We start from the raw sequence: 15,841 nt of genomic DNA on the forward strand, positions 1-15,841 counted from the left end.
AAATATTCTTATCATCCAATCAGATTCATTCTCCCACTTGATTGGCGTCACCCTGGAGCAAGTTTGTTTCCTTCAAGTGTTTCTCCAATTTCCTATTGAAATCATTGATTGTCTCTGCTTCCACCACACTTGTGGACAGACATTGCAGTTGCAATGCAGCAGGTAAAGCAAAAAGTGCTTCCTCACATTTCCCGGCATCTCTTTCCCAAAACCATCAATCTGTGTCTCCTAGTCCTTGTACCATCAACTAATGGGAACGGGTTATCCTTGTCTAACTTACCTACACCTGCATCAGATCTCCCCACAATCCACATTGCTGGAAGGAGAACAACCACCTACTCAAATAACACAATCCAGAGCCATCTATCCAAGCTTTTCAATAGCATAAGAATAGTTGTGTTGTAAGTAGTATAGATAGGAGCATAACTTCAAGAGACTTTGATAGATTAACTGATTGTCTCTGCCCAACGCACCAGATTTTCTGTATCACCTGAACACTGCTCACAGCTGTATAAAGTTTAGAGTATTTTCATGGCTTACATTTATGCAAGAACTGCAATGTTAAGGTTGGATTGTGAAGCATGACGGTCGTCTTCTCTGAACTATGTTAAAATGTCATGTTGAGAGATGTGTCAGTGTGGAAGATGCACGTAGCCATAGGAAAAAAAAAGGCAAGTCATGTAGCTGGAGGAGAATCCACAAAGTGGGCGCGATGGACCGTGACATATTTTACGTTTGTGACAAATAAGGACAGCTAAAATAATAGGATTAATGATATGCTTTGTACATCAACATATTGAAGTCTGTTTGATCCGTTGCTTGCTTTATTATGAAACGTGTTTTCAAGGCTATACTTTGTTTAAACCTTTTTGTGAGAACAATGGGAGAGTCACCAGCACTCCTTGCATGGAGAGAGATGAGATAAAGGCAGAATTAAAGAAAAAAATGTCTGGTATCAGCAAGAATGTAACCTTTAGGATCCTTGCTAAAATAGAAAGAATCGGGAAACATCTGTACTGTGTGTAGATTCAACCATTAACTAACTAGTGTCAAACAATGATGTCAACCTGGACCAATTAGGACACTTGGAACAATTCAAAACTAATATGGTAACATCCTTGCACCACAAGAAGGATAAAAGAAAGGGTGTTACAGGACATCGTCAGCACACTTAGAGAGGGGTCAACAGAAGATCGTTGGTACTTAAAAGGAGAAGATAGAATATAGTCAAAAAACACAGCAAGGGATGAAGAAGGAGAGAAGTCCGTGCGGCAGCAAGCACAGAAACAAGAACGGGTGTTGTGTGTTACTGAATATCTATTACCATTGTTAAGTATTAACTTTGTACATCTTGGTTAAGCCTAATAAACTCTCTGACATGGTCACATAACTTGAGTTTGTACCTTGTCGGTCTATCTTGGTCAGGAATCTAAAGGTGAGACGGGTTGGGTATTCTCTGTCTCACCTCTTTTCAGGTAACATCTACCTGAAACTTACAGCTCTTTACTATATGCATACATTGCTGTGTATTTTGTCCTCCTTAAACTTCGAAATTGTGGGCCCGTTAAAAACATTGTTCTTCGTACAGTTTTCTGCGTCACTCCACTGCATAGTTCTGCCCAGTAAGCAAAAAGGATCAGTTCGCTACTGAACTCTAAAATAAAAGCAAAATACTGCAGATGCTGGAAATCTGAAATAATAATAAGAAATGCTGGAAATACTCAGCAGGTCTGGCAGCATCTGTGGAGAGAGAAGCAGAGTTAACGTTTCAGGTGAGTGACCATTGATCAGAATATTTGCAGCACTTTCTGATTTTATTTCAGATTTCCAGCATTCACAGTATTGTGTTTCTGTGAACATAATCGTGTTGCTCAGGTGCAAGTTGAAACCATTGTACAGCATTCTATTAATCAAAACGCTGGACCAGCACAGTACAGTAAGCGATGGTGGTATAGTGGTGAGCATAGCTGCCTTCCAAGCAGTTGACTTGGGTTACATTCCAGGCTATCGCAGCCTGAAGTTGCAGCTTTCCTTTAAGTTGCAGTATTTTACAAACGAAAAAAATGTCAAAGCTTTGACAGAATTGAAATTGATAAAATATTCTTATCATCCAATCAGATTCATTCTCCCACTTGATTGGCGTCACCCTGGAGCAAGTTTGTTTCCTTCAAGTGTTTCTCCAATTTCCTATTGAAATCATTGATTGTCTCTGCTTCCACCACACTTGTGGACAGACATTGCAGTTGCAATGCAGCAGGTAAAGCAAAAAGTGCTTCCTCACATTTCCCGGCATCTCTTTCCCAAAACCATCAATCTGTGTCTCCTAGTCCTTGTACCATCAACTAATGGGAACGGGTTATCCTTGTCTAACTTACCTACACCTGCATCAGATCTCCCCTCAATCCACATTGCTGGAAGGAGAACAACCACCTACTCAAATAACACAATCCAGAGCCATCTATCCAAGCTTTTCAATAGCATAAGAATAGTTGTGTTGTAAGTAGTATAGATAGGAGCATAACTTCAAGAGACTTTGATAGATTAACTGATTGTCTCTGCCCAACGCACCAGATTTTCTGTATCACCTGAACACTGCTCACAGCTGTATAAAGTTTAGAGTATTTTCATGGCTTACATTTATGCAAGAACTGCAATGTTAAGGTTGGATTGTGAAGCATGACGGTCGTCTTCTCTGAACTATGTTAAAATGTCATGTTGAGAGATGTGTCAGTGTGGAAGATGCACGTAGCCATAGGAAAAAAAAAGGCAAGTCTTGTAGCTGGAGGAGAATCCACAAAGTGGGCGCGATGGACCGTGACATATTTTACGTTTGTGACAAATAAGGACAGCTAAAATAATAGGATTAATGATATGCTTTGTACATCAACATATTGAAGTCTGTTTGATCCGTTGCTTGCTTTATTATGAAACGTGTTTTCAAGGCTATACTTTGTTTAAACCTTTTTGTGAGAACAATGGGAGAGTCACCAGCACTCCTTGCATGGAGAGAGATGAGATAAAGGCAGAATTAAAGAAAAAAATGTCTGGGATCAGCAAGAATGTAACCTTTAGGATCCTTGCTAAAATAGAAAGAATCGGGAAACATCTGTACTGTGTGTAGATTCAACCATTAACTAACTAGTGTCAAACAATGATGTCAACCTGGACCAATTAGGACACTTGGAACAATTCAAAACTAATATGGTAACATCCTTGCACCACAAGAAGGATAAAAGAAAGGGTGTTACAGGACATCGTCAGCACACTTAGAGAGGGGTCAACAGAAGATCGTTGGTACTTAAAAGGAGAAGATAGAATATAGTCAAAAAACACAGCAAGGGATGAAGAAGGAGAGAAGTCCGTGCGGCAGCAAGCACAGAAACAAGAACGGGTGTTGTGTGTTACTGAATATCTATTACCATTGTTAAGTATTAACTTTGTACATCTTGGTTAAGCCTAATAAACTCTCTGACATGGTCACATAACTTGAGTTTGTACCTTGTCGGTCTATCTTGGTCAGGAATCTAAAGGTGAGACGGGTTGGGTATTCTCTGTCTCACCTCTTTTCAGGTAACATCTACCTGAAACTTACAGCTCTTTACTATATGCATACATTGCTGTGTATTTTGTCCTCCTTAAACTTCGAAATTGTGGGCCCGTTAAAAACATTGTTCTTCGTACAGTTTTCTGCGTCACTCCACTGCATAGTTCTGCCCAGTAAGCAAAAAGGATCAGTTCGCTACTGAACTCTAAAATAAAAGCAAAATACTGCAGATGCTGGAAATCTGAAATAATAATAAGAAATGCTGGAAATACTCAGCAGGTCTGGCAGCATCTGTGGAGAGAGAAGCAGAGTTAACGTTTCAGGTGAGTGACCATTGATCAGAATATTTGCAGCACTTTCTGATTTTATTTCAGATTTCCAGCATTCACAGTATTGTGTTTCTGTGAACATAATCGTGTTGCTCAGGTGCAAGTTGAAACCATTGTACAGCATTCTATTAATCAAAACGCTGGACCAGCACAGTACAGTAAGCGATGGTGGTATAGTGGTGAGCATAGCTGCCTTCCAAGCAGTTGACTTGGGTTACATTCCAGGCTATCGCAGCCTGAAGTTGCAGCTTTCCTTTAAGTTGCAGTATTTTACAAACGAAAAAAATGTCAAAGCTTTGACAGAATTGAAATTGATAAAATATTCTTATCATCCAATCAGATTCATTCTCCCACTTGATTGGCGTCACCCTGGAGCAAGTTTGTTTCCTTCAAGTGTTTCTCCAATTTCCTATTGAAATCATTGATTGTCTCTGCTTCCACCACACTTGTGGACAGACATTGCAGTTGCAATGCAGCAGGTAAAGCAAAAAGTGCTTCCTCACATTTCCCGGCATCTCTTTCCCAAAACCATCAATCTGTGTCTCCTAGTCCTTGTACCATCAACTAATGGGAACGGGTTATCCTTGTCTAACTTACCTACACCTGCATCAGATCTCCCCTCAATCCACATTGCTGGAAGGAGAACAACCACCTACTCAAATAACACAATCCAGAGCCATCTATCCAAGCTTTTCAATAGCATAAGAATAGTTGTGTTGTAAGTAGTATAGATAGGAGCATAACTTCAAGAGACTTTGATAGATTAACTGATTGTCTCTGCCCAACGCACCAGATTTTCTGTATCACCTGAACACTGCTCACAGCTGTATAAAGTTTAGAGTATTTTCATGGCTTACATTTATGCAAGAACTGCAATGTTAAGGTTGGATTGTGAAGCATGACGGTCGTCTTCTCTGAACTATGTTAAAATGTCATGTTGAGAGATGTGTCAGTGTGGAAGATGCACGTAGCCATAGGAAAAAAAAAGGCAAGTCTTGTAGCTGGAGGAGAATCCACAAAGTGGGCGCGATGGACCGTGACATATTTTACGTTTGTGACAAATAAGGACAGCTAAAATAATAGGATTAATGATATGCTTTGTACATCAACATATTGAAGTCTGTTTGATCTGTTGCTTGCTTTATTATGAAATGTGTTTTCAAGGCTATACTTTGTTTAAAACTTTTTGTGAGAACAATGGGAGAGTCAACAGCACTCCTTGCATGGAGAGAGATGAGATAAAGGCAGAATTAAAGAAAAAAATGTCTGGGATCAGCAAGAATGTAACCTTTAGGATCCTTGCTAAAATAGAAAGAATCGGGAAACATCTGTACTGTGTGTAGATTCAACCATTAACTAACTAGTGTCAAACAATGATGTCAACCTGGACCAATTCGGACACTTGGAACAATTCAAAACTAATATGGTAACATCCTTGCACCACAAGAAGGATAAAAGAAAGGGTGTTACAGGACATCGTCAGCACACTTAGAGAGGGGTCAACAGAAGATCGTTGGTACTTAAAAGGAGAAGATAGAATATAGTCAAAAAAACACAGCAAGGGATGAAGAAGGAGAGAAGTCCGTGCGGCAGCAAGCACAGAAACAAGAACGGGTGTTGTGTGTTACTGAATATCTATTACCATTGTTAAGTATTAACTTTGTACATCTTGGTTAAGCCTAATAAACTCTCTGACATGGTCACATAACTTGAGTTTGTACCTTGTCGGTCTATCTTGGTCAGGAATCTAAAGGTGAGACGGGTTGGGTATTCTCTGTCTCACCTCTGTTCAGGTAACATCTACCTGAAACTTACAGCTCTTTACTATATGCATACATTGCTGTGTATTTTGTCCTCCTTAAACTTCGAAATTGTGGGCCCGTTAAAAACATTGTTCTTCGTACAGTTTTCTGCGTCACTCCACTGCATAGTTCTGCCCAGTAAGCAAAAAGGATCAGTTCGCTACTAAACTCTAAAATAAAAGCAAAAGACTGCAGATGCTGGAAATCTGAAATAATAATAAGAAATGCTGGAAATACTCAGCAGGTCTGGCAGCATCTGTGGAGAGAGAAGCAGAGTTAACGTTTCAGGTGAGTGACCATTGATCAGAATATTTGCAGCACTTTCTGATATTATTTCAGATTTCAGCATTCACAGTATTGTGTTTCTGTTAACATAATCGTGTTGCTCAGGTGCAAGTTGAAACCATTGTACAGCATTCTATTAATCAAAACGCTGGACCAGCACAGTACAGTAAGCGATGGTGGTATAGTGGTGAGCATAGCTGCCTTCCAAGCAGTTGACCTGGGTTCGATTCCAGGCTATCGCAGCCTGAAGTTGCAGCTTTCCTTTATGTTGCAGTATTTTACAAACGAAAAAAATGTCAAAGCTTTGACAGAATTGAAATTGATAAAATATTCTTATCATCCAATCAGATTCATTCTCCCGCTTGATTGGCGTCACCCTGGAGCAAGTTTGTTTCCTTCAAGTGTTTCTCCAATTTCCTATTGAAATCATTGATTGTCTCTGCTTCCACCACACTTGTGGACAGACATTGCAGTTGCAATGCAGCAGGTAAAGCAAAAAGTGCTTCCTCACATTTCCCGGCATCTCTTTCCCAAAACCATCAATCTGTGTCTCCTAGTCCTTGTACCATCAACTAATGGGAACGGGTTATCCTTGTCTAACTTACCTACACCTGCATCAGATCTCCCCTCAATCCACATTGCTGGAAGGAGAACAACCACCTACTTAGATAACACAATCCAGAACCATCTATCCAAGCTTTTCAATAGCATAAGAATAGTTGTGTTGCAAGTAGTATAGATAGGAGCATAACTTCAAGAGACTTTGATAGATTAACTCATTGTCTCTGCCCAACGCACCAGATTTTCTGTATCACCTGAACACTGCTCACAGCTGTATAAAGTTTAGAGTATTTTCATGGCTTACATTTATGCAAGAACTGCAATGTTAAGGTTGGATTGTGAAGCATGACGGTCGTCTTCTCTGAACTATGTTAAAATGTCATGTTGAGAGATGTGTCAGTGTGGAAGATGCACGTAGCCATAGGAAAAAAAAAGGCAAGTCTTGTAGCTGGAGGAGAATCCACAAAGTGGGCGCGATGGACCGTGACATATCTTACGTTTGTGACAAATAAGGACAGCTAAAATAATAGGATTAATGATATGCTTTGTACATCAATATATTGAAGTCTGTTTGATCTGTTGCTTGCTTTATTATGAAACGTGTTTTCAAGGCTATACTTTGTTTAAACCTTTTTGTGAGAACAATGGGAGAGTCACCAGCACTCCTTGCATGGAGAGAGATGAGATAAAGGCAGAATTAAAGAAAAAAATGTCTGGGATCAGCAAGAATGTAACCTTTAGGATCCTTGCTAAAATAGAAAGAATCGGGAAACATCTGTACTGTGAGTAGATTCAACCATTAACTAACTAGTGTCAAACAATGATGTCAACCTGGACCAATTAGGACACTTGGAACAATTCAAAACTAATATGGTAACATCCTTGCACCACAAGAAGGATAAAAGAAAGGGTGTTACAGGACATCGTCAGCACACTTAGAGAGGGGTCAACAGAAGATCGTTGGTACTTAAAAGGAGAAGATAGAATATAGTCAAAAAAACACAGCAAGGGATGAAGAAGGAGAGAAGTCCGTGCGGCAGCAAGCACAGAAACAAGAACGGGTGTTGTGTGTTACTGAATATCTATTACCATTGTTAAGTATTAACTTTGTACATCTTGGTTAAGCCTAATAAACTCTCTGACATGGTCACATAACTTGAGTTTGTACCTTGTCGGTCTATCTTGGTCAGGAATCTAAAGGTGAGACGGGTTGGGTATTCTCTGTCTCACCTCTGTTCAGGTAACATCTACCTGAAACTTACAGCTCTTTACTATATGCATACATTGCTGTGTATTTTGTCCTCCTTAAACTTCGAAATTGTGGGCCCGTTAAAAACATTGTTCTTCGTACAGTTTTCTGTGTCACTCCACTGCATAGTTCTGCCCAGTAAGCAAAAAGGATCAGTTCGCTACCAAAATCTAAAATAAAAGCAAAATACTGCAGATGCTGGAAATCTGAAATAATAAGAAATGCTGGTAATACTCAGCAGGTCTGGCAGCATCTGTGGAGAGAGAAGCAGAGTTAACGTTTCAGGTGAGTGACCATTGATCAGAATATTTGCAGCACTTTCTGATTTTAATTCAGATTTCCAGCATTCACAGTATTGTGTTTCTGTTAACATAATCGTGTTGCTCAGGTGCAAGTTGAAACCATTGTACAGCATTCTATTAATCAAAACGCTGGACCAGCACAGTGCAGTAAGCGATGGTGGTATAGTGGTGAGCATAGCTGCCTTCCAAGCAGTTGATCTGGGTTCAATTACCGGCCATCGCAACCTTAAATTGCAGGTTTACTTTATGTTGCAGTATTTTACAAACGAAAAAAATGTCAAAGCTTTGACAGAATTGAAATTGATAAAATATTCTTATCATCCAATCAGATTCATTCTGCCGCTTGATTGGCGTCACCCTGGAGCAAGTTTGCTTCCTTCAAGTGTTTCTCCAATTTCCTATTGAAATCATTGATTGTCTCTGCTTCCACCACACTTGTGGACAGACATTGCAGTTGCAATGTAGCAGGTAAAGCAAAAAGTGCTTCCTCACATTTCCCGGCATCTCTTTCCCAAAACCATCAATCTGTGTCTCCTAGTCCTTGTACCATCAACTAATGGGAACGGGTTATCCTTGTCTAACTTACCTACACCTGCATCAGATCTCCCCTCAATCCACATTGCTGGAAGGAGAACAACCACCTACTTAGATAACACAATCCAGAGCCATCTATCGAAGCTTTTCAATAGCATAAGAATAGTTGTGTTGTAAGTAGTATAGATAGGAGCATAACTTCAAGAGACTTTGATAGATTAACTGATTGTCTCTGCCCAACGCACCAGATTTTCTGTATCACCTGAACACTGCTCACAGCTGTATAAAGGTTAGAGTATTTTCATGGCTTACATTTATGCAAGAACTGAAATGTTAATGTTGGATTGTGAAGCATGACGGTCATCTTCACTGAACTATGTTAAAATGTCATGTTGAGAGATGTGTCAGTGTGGAAGATGCACGTAGCCATAGGAAAAAAAAAGGCAATCATGTAGCTGGAGGAGAATCCACAAAGTGGGCGCGATGGACCGTGACATATTTTACGTTTGTGACAAATAAGGACAGCTAAAATAATAGGATTAATGATATGCTTTGTACATCAATATATTGAAGTCTGTTTGATCTGTTGCTTGCTTTATTATGAAATGTGTTTTCAAGGCTATACTTTGTTTAAACCTTTTTGTGAGAACAATGGGAGAGTCACCAGCACTCCTTGCATGGAGAGAGATGAGATAAAGGCAGAATTAAAGAAAAAAATGTCTGGGATCAGCAAGAATGTAAACTTCAGGATCCTTGCTAAAATAGAAAGAATCGGGAAACATCTGTACTGTGTGTAGATTCAACCATTAACTAACTAGTGTCAAACAATGATGTCAACCTGGACCAATTAGGACACTTGGAACAATTCAAAACTAATATGGTAACATCCTTGCACCACAAGAAGGATAAAAGAAAGGGTGTTACAGGACATCGTCAGCACACTTAGAGAGGGGTCAACAGAAGATCGTTGGTACTTAAAAGGAGAAGCTAGAATATAGTCAAAAAAACACAGCAAGGGATGAAGAAGGAGAGAAGTCCGTGCGGCAGCAAGCACAGAAACAAGAACGGGTGTTGTGTGTTACTGAATATCTATTACCATTGTTAAGTATTAACTTTGTACATCTTGGTTAAGCCTAATAAACTCTCTGACATGGTCACATAACTTGAGTTTGTACCTTGTCGGTCTATCTTGGTCAGGAATCTAAAGGTGAGACGGGTTGGGTATTCTCTGTCTCACCTCTGTTCAGGTAACATCTACCTGAAACTTACAGCTCTTTAGTATATGCATACATTGCTGTGTATTTTGTCCTCCTTAAACTTCGAAATTGTGGGCCCGTTAAAAACATTGTTCTTCGTACAGTTTTCTGCGTCACTCCACTGCATAGTTCTGCCCAGTAAGCAAAAAGGATCAGTTCGCTACTAAACTCTAAAATAAAAGCAAAAGACTGCAGATGCTGGAAATCTGAAATAATAATAAGAAATGCTGGAAATACTCAGCAGGTCTGGCAGCATCTGTGGAGAGAGAAGCAGAGTTAACGTTTCAGGTGAGTGACCATTGATCAGAATATTTGCAGCACTTTCTGATTTTAATTCAGATTTCCAGCATTCACAGTATTTTGTTTCTGTTCACATCATCGTGTTGCTCAGGTGCAAGTTGAAACCATTGTACAGCATTCTATTAATCAAAACGCTGGACCAGCGCAGTACAGTAAGCGATGGTGGTATAGTGGTGAGCATAGCTGCTTTCCAAGCAGTTGACCTGGGTTCGATTTCCGGCCATCGCAACCTTAAATTGCAGGTTTGTTTCATGTTGCAGTATTTTACAAACGAAAAAAATGTCAAAGCTTTGACAGAGTTGAAATTGATAAAATATTCTTATCATCCAATCAGATTCATTCTCCCGCTTGATTGGCGTCACCCTGGAGCAAGTTTGTTTCCTTCAAGTGTTTCTCCAATTTCCTATTGAAATCATTGATTGTCTCTGCTTCCACCACACTTGTGGACAGACATTGCAGTTGCAATGTCGCAGGTAAAGCAAAAAGTGCTTCCTCACATTTCCCGGCATCTCTTTCCCAAAACCATCAATCTGTGTCTCCTAGTCCTTGTACCATCAACTAATGGGAATGGGTTATCCTTGTCTAACTTATCGACACCTGCATCAGATCTCCCCTCAATCCACATTGCTGGAAGGAGAACAACCACCTACTTAGATAACACAATCCAGAGCCATCTATCCAAGCTTTTCAATAGCATAAGAATAGTTGTGTTGTAAGTAGTATAGATAGGAGCATAACTTCAAGAGACTTTGATAGATTAACTGATTGTCTCTGCCCAACGCACCAGATTTTCTGTATCACCTGAACACTGCTCACAGCTGTATAAAGTTTAGAGTATTTTCATGGCTTACATTTATGCAAGAACTGCAATGTTAAGGTTGGATTGTGAAGCATGACGGTCATCTTCTCTGAACTATGTTAAAATGTCATGTTGAGAGATGTGTCAGTGTGGAAGATGCACGTAGCCATAGGAAAAAAAAGGCAAGTCATGTAGCTGGAGGAGAATCCACAAAGTGGGCACGATGGACCGTGACATATTTTACGTTTGTGACAAATAAGGACAGCTAAAATAATAGGATTAATGATATGCTTTGTACATCAACATATTGAAGTCTGTTTGATCCGTTGCTTGCTTTATTATGAAACGTGTTTTCAAGGCTATACTTTGTTTAAACCTTTTTGTGAGAACACTGGGAGAGTCACCAGCACTCCTTGCATGGAGAGAGATGAGATAAAGGCAGAATTAAAGAAAAAAATGTCTGGGATCAGCAAGAATGTAACCTTTAGGATCCTTGCTAAAATAGAAAGAATCGGGAAACATCTGTACTGTGTGTAGATTCAACCATTAACTAACTAGTGTCAAACAATGATGTCAACCTGGACCAATTAGGACACTTGGAACAATTCAAAACTAATATGGTAACATCCTTGCACCACAAGAAGGATAAAAGAAAGGGTGTTACAGGACATCGTCAGCACACTTAGAGAGGGGTCAACAGAAGATCGTTGGTACTTAAAAGGAGAAGATAGAATATAGTCAAAAAACACAGCAAGGGATGAAGAAGGAGAGAAGTCCGTGCGGCAGCAAGCACAGAAACAAGAACGGGTGTTGTGTGTTACTGAATATCTATTACCATTGTTAAGTATTAACTTTGTACATCTTGGTTAAGCCTAATAAACTCTCTGACATGGTCACATAACTTGAGTTTGTACCTTGTCGGTCTATCTTGGTCAGGAATCTAAAGGTGAGACGGGTTGGGTATTCTCTGTCTCACCTCTGTTCAGGTAACATCTACCTGAAACTTACAGCTCTTTAGTATATGCATACATTGCTGTGTATTTTGTCCTCCTTAAACTTCGAAATTGTGGGCCCGTTAAAAACATTGTTCTTCGTACAGTTTTCTGCGTCACTCCACTGCATAGTTCTGCCCAGTAAGCAAAAAGGATCAGTTCGCTACTAAACTGTAAAATAAAAGCAAAAGACTGCAGATGCTGGAAATCTGAAATAATAATAAGAAATGCTGGAAATACTCAGCAGGTCTGGCAGCATCTGTGGAGAGAGAAGCAGAGTTAACGTTTCAGGTGAGTGACCATTGATCAGAATATTTGCAGCACTTTCTGATTTTAATTCAGATTTCCAGCATTCACAGTATTTTGTTTCTGTTCACATCATCGTGTTGCTCAGGTGCAAGTTGAAACCATTGTACAGAATTCTATTAATCAAAACGCTGGATCAGCACAGTATAGTAAGCGATGGTGTTATAGTGGTGAGCATAGCTGCCTTTCAAGCAGTTGACCTGGGTTCGATTCCTGGCCATCGCAACCTCAAATTGCAGGTTTACTTTATGTTGCAGTATTTTACAAACGAAAAAAATGTCAAAGCTTTGACAGAATTGAAATTGATAAAATATTCTTATCATCCAATCAGATTCATTCTCCCGCTTGATTGGCGTCACCCTGGAGCAAGTTTGTTTCCTTCAAGTGTTTCTCCAATTTCCTATTGAAACCATTGATTGTCTCTGCTTCCACCACACTTGTGGACAGACATTGCAGTTGCAATGGAGCAGGTAAAGCAAAAGGTGCTTCCTCACATTTCCCGGCATCTCATTCCCAAAACCATCAATCTGTGTCTCCTAGTCCTTGTACCATCAACTAATGGGAACGGGTTATCCTTGTCTAACTTACCTACACCTGCATCAGATCTCCCCTCAATCCACATTGCTGGAAGGAGAACAACCACCTACTTAGATAACACAATCCAGAGCCATCTATCCAAGCTTTTCAATAGCATAAGAATAGTTGTGTTGTAAGTAGTCTCGATAGGAGCATAACTTCAAGAGACTTTGATAGATTAACTGATTGTCTCTGCCCAACGCACCAGATTTTCTGTATCACCTGAACACTGCTCACAGCTGCATAAAGTTTAGAGTATTTTCATGGCTTACATTTATGCAAGAACTGCAATGTTAAGGTTGGATTGTGAAGCATGACGGTCATCTTCTCTGAACTATGTTAAAATGTCATGTTGAGAGATGTGTCAGTGTGGAAGATGCACGTAGCCATAGGAAAAAAAAGGCAAGTCATGTAGCTGGAGGGGAATCCACAAAGTGGGCGCGATGGACCGTGACATATGTTACGTTTGTGACAAATAAGGACAGCTAAAATAATAGGATTAATGATATGCTTTGTACATCAATATATTGAAGTCTGTTTGATCTGTTGCTTGCTTTATTATGAAATGTGTTTTCAAGGCTATACTTTGTTTAAACCTTTTTGTGAGAACAATGGGAGAGTCACCAGCACTCCTTGCATGGAGAGAGATGAGATAAAGGCAGAATTAAAGAAAAAAATGTCTGGTATCAGCAAGAATGTAACCTTTAGGATCCTTGCTAAAATAGAAAGAATCGGGAAACATCTGTACTGTGTGTAGATTCAACCATTAACTAACTAGTGTCAAACAATGATGTCAACCTGGACCAATTAGGACACTTGGAACAATTCAAAACTAATATGGTAACACCCTTGCACCACAAGAAGGATAAAAGAAAGGGTGTTACAGGACATCGTCAGCACACTTAGAGAGGGGTCAACAGAAGATCGTTGGTACTTAAAAGGAGAAGCTAGAATATAGTCAAAAAAACACAGCAAGGGATGAAGAAGGAGAGAAGTCCGTGCGGCAGCAAGCACAGAAACAAGAACGGGTGTTGTGTGTTACTGAATATCTATTACCATTGTTAAGTATTAACTTTGTACATCTTGGTTAAGCCTAATAAACTCTCTGACATGGTCACATAACTTGAGTTTGTACCTTGTCGGTCTATCTTGGTCAGGAATCTAAAGGTGAGACGGGTTGGGTATTCTCTGTCTCACCTCTGTTCAGGTAACATCTACCTGAAACTTACAGCTCTTTACTATATGCATACATTACTGTGTATTTTGTCCTCCTTAAACTTCGAAATTGTGGGCCCGTTAAAAACATTGTTCTTCGTACAGTTTTCTGCGTCACTCCACTGCATAGTTCTGCCCAGTAAGCAAAAAGGATCAGTTCGCTACTAAACTCTAAAATAAAAGCAAAATACTGCAGATGCTGGAAATCTGAAATAATAAAAAGAAATGCTGGTAATACTCAGCAGGTCTGGCAGCATCTGTGGAGAGAGAAGCAGAGTTAACGTTTCAGGTGAGTGACCATTGATCAGAATATTTGCAGCACTTTCTGATTTTATTTCAGATTTCCAGCATTCACAGTATTGTGTTTCTGTTCACATAATCGTGGTACTCAGGTGCAAGTTGAAACCATTGTACAGCATTCTATTAATCTAAACGCTGGACCAGCACAGTACAGTAAGCGATGGTGGTATAGTGGTGAGCATAGCTGCCTTCCAAGCAGTTGACCTGGGTTCGATTCCAGGTCATCGCAACCTTAAATTGCAGATTTACTTCATGTTGTAGTATTTTACAAACGAAAAAAATGTCAAAGCTTTGACAGAATTGAAATTGATAAAATATTCTTATCAGCCAATCAGATTCATTCTCCCGCTTGATTGGCTTCACCCTGGAGCAAGTTTGTTTCCTTCAAGTGTTTCTCCAATTTCCTATTGAAATCATTGATTGTCTCTGCTTCCACCACACTTGTGGACAGACATTGCAGTTGCAATGTAGCAGGGAAAGCAAAAAGTGCTTCCTCACATTTCGCTGCATCTCTTTCCCAAAACCATCAATCTGTGTCTCCTGGTCCTTGTACCATCAACTAATGGGAACGGGTTATCCTTGTCTAACTTACCTACACCTGCATCAGATCTCCCCTCAATCCACATTGCTGTCAGGAAAACAACCACCTACTTAGATAACACAATCCAGAGCCATCTATCCAAGCTTTTCAATAACAAAAGAATAGTTGTGTTGTAAGTAGTCTCGATAGGAGCATAACATCAAGAGACTTTGATAGATTAACGAATTGTCTCTGCTCAACGCACCAGATTTTCTGTATCACCTGAACACTGCTCACCGCTGTGTAAAGTTTAGAGTATTTTCATGGATTACATTTATGCAAGAACTGCAATGTTAAGGTTGGATTGTGAAGCATGACGGTCATCTTCTCTGAACTATGTTAAAATGTCATGTTGAGAGATGTGTCAGTGTGGAAGATGCACGTAGCCATAGGAAAAAAAAAGGCAAGTCATGTAGCTGGAGGAGAATCCACAAAGTGGGCGCGATGGACCGTGACATATTTTACTTTTGTGACAAATAAGGACAGCTAAAATAATAGGATTAATGATATGCTTTGTACATCAATATATTGAAGTCTGTTTGATCTGTTGCTTGCTTTATTATGAAATGTGTTTTCAAGGCTATACTTTGTTTAAACCTTTTTGTGAGAACAATGGGAGAGTCACCAGCACTCCTTGCATGGAGAGAGATGAGATAAAGGCAGAATTAAAGAAAAAAATGTCTGGGATCAGCAAGAATGTAACCTTTAGGATCCTTGCTAAAATAGAAAGAATCGGGAAACATCTGTACTGTGTGTAGATTCAACCATTAACTAACTAGTGTCAAACAATGATGTCAACCTGGACCAATTAGGACACTTGGAACAATTCAAAACTAATATGGTAACATCCTTGCACCACAAGAAGGATAAAAGAAAGGGTGTTACAGGACATCGTCAGCACACTTAGAGAG

The 15,841-nt window shown here is 39.7% G+C and overlaps 4 non-coding genes across 4 annotated transcripts; all 4 read left to right on the top strand.

The window, feature by feature from the left end:
- The first annotated feature begins 6,130 nt into the window (after positions 1–6,130).
- On the top strand, positions 6,131–6,202 carry trnag-ucc (transfer RNA glycine (anticodon UCC)). The gene has a single exon. It is a non-coding gene; the product is annotated as a tRNA-Gly (tRNA).
- A 2,021-nt stretch (positions 6,203–8,223) lies between these two features.
- trnag-ucc (transfer RNA glycine (anticodon UCC)) lies at positions 8,224–8,295 on the top strand. Its single transcript has one exon. It is a non-coding gene; the product is annotated as a tRNA-Gly (tRNA).
- Positions 8,296–10,318: 2,023 nt separating this feature from the next.
- On the top strand, positions 10,319–10,390 carry trnag-ucc (transfer RNA glycine (anticodon UCC)). Its single transcript has one exon. It is a non-coding gene; the product is annotated as a tRNA-Gly (tRNA).
- A 4,117-nt stretch (positions 10,391–14,507) lies between these two features.
- On the top strand, positions 14,508–14,579 carry trnag-ucc (transfer RNA glycine (anticodon UCC)). Its single transcript has one exon. It is a non-coding gene; the product is annotated as a tRNA-Gly (tRNA).
- The last annotated feature ends 1,262 nt before the right edge of the window (positions 14,580–15,841 follow it).

This window comes from Heterodontus francisci, chromosome 45 (genome assembly GCF_036365525.1).
Source record: "Heterodontus francisci isolate sHetFra1 chromosome 45, sHetFra1.hap1, whole genome shotgun sequence".
In the NCBI taxonomy this organism is placed as follows: Eukaryota; Metazoa; Chordata; class Chondrichthyes; order Heterodontiformes; family Heterodontidae; genus Heterodontus; species Heterodontus francisci.